The sequence below is a fragment of the Schistocerca nitens genome, chromosome 5 (genome assembly GCF_023898315.1).
Source record: "Schistocerca nitens isolate TAMUIC-IGC-003100 chromosome 5, iqSchNite1.1, whole genome shotgun sequence".
NCBI classification, from domain to species: Eukaryota; Metazoa; Arthropoda; class Insecta; order Orthoptera; family Acrididae; genus Schistocerca; species Schistocerca nitens.
This window is the reverse complement of record NC_064618.1, coordinates 146,050,297-146,052,046: the sequence shown is the minus strand read 5'-3', so window position 1 is coordinate 146,052,046 and position 1,750 is coordinate 146,050,297.

Genomic DNA, 1,750 nt, shown 5'->3' with positions numbered 1-1,750 from the left:
GGAAGCAGTGGTTGGGAAGGGAGTGAGACAGGGTTGTAGTCACTCCCCGATGTTATTCAATCTGTATATTGAGCAAGCAGTGAAGGAAACAAAAGAAAAATTCGGAGTAGGTATTAAAATCCATGGAGAAGAAATAAAAACTTTGAGGTTCACTGATGACACTGTAGTTCTGTCAGAGACAGCAAAGGACTTGGAAGAGCAGTTGAACGGAATGGATAGTGTCTTGAAAGGAGGATATAAGATGAACATCATCAAAAGCAAAACGAGGATAATGGAATGTAGTCGAATTAAGTCGGGTGATGCTGAGGGAATTAGATTAGGAAATGAGACACTTAAAGTAGTAAAGGAGTTTTGCTATTTGGGGAGCAAAATAACTGAGATGGTCGAAGTAGAGAGGATATAAAATGTAGTCTGGCAATGGCAAGGAAAGCATTTCTGAAGAAGAGAAATTTGTTAACATCGAGTATAGATTTAAGCGGCAGGAAGTCATTTTTGAAAGTATTTGTATGGAGTGCAGCCATGTATGGAAGTGAAACATGGACGATAATTAGTTTGGACAAGAAGAGAATATAAGCTTTTGAAATGTGGTGCTACAGAAAAATGCTGAAGATCAGATGGGTAGATCACATAACTAATGATGAAGTATTGAATAGGATTGGGGAGAAGAGGCGTTTGTGGCACAACTTGACTAGAAGAAGGGATCGGTTGGTAGGACATGTTCTGAGGCATCAAGGGATCACCAATTTAGTGTTGGAGGGCAGCGTGGAGGGTAAAAATCATAGAGGGAGACCAAGAGATGAATACACTAAGCAGATTCAGAAGGATGTAGGTTGCGGTAGGTGCTGGGAGATGAAGAAGCTTGCACGGGATAGAGTAACATGGAGAGCTGCATCAAACCAGTCTCAGGACTGAAGACCACAATAACAACAAGAACTATCACTACTGTGGAACAAATCTCCTCCAATGAACCAGTGCTCAAAACTCTTAGGGTATGCATTTTAGAGCCTATGCTTGCTGGACAATTTTTTCTTGTCTTGGTCCATACTATCTCCTCCCAAAATTTGCTTGGAATGACCATTCCTGTTAATTCCTGTATATTTACCATTCCTCTTGGGACACACTGTGTGACATAGACAATCAGTGAATTAAGAAATGCAAACAAAAGGAGAATCACTGAAATTTTTGAAATATTGTCTGAATAGAAATAAATTCACATTGCCTGACTTTCATATAAACAGAGAAGGGAAGAAACAGGTACTGGTATTTGCATAGGGGTGCGCAGATTAAAAATCCTAACTGTTACCATTCATTCTCAGAATACTACTGACATTTGTTTTTGTTTCTGTCATCACAATGTAAAGGACTATTTGTTATAATGAAACAGCTGAGCTGAGGGAAACAATGAATTTTTTTTAGTATTTGAGTGTTAAACATTGCTGATGTATAAGGTCTGAAGAACTGTTGCAGACACACAACTGTAACAGCCACAGACAGGGAAGGGATGGCCTTGTGAGAAGAATGGCAGGAGCCTTGTTCCCATTATCAACACAGCTGTTGCCCGACACACCTGAAGGAAACAAATACGTTTGTCTACTACATGTCTATTCTATGCTAGCACAATGAAATGTGTATCACACAGCACGCTAATACCATATATATGTGTGTGTGTGTGTGTGTGTGTGTTAGAGAGAGAGAGAGAGAGAGAGAACTAGATGCAATTCTTTCAGTAGCATACACACTATCTGTTCTG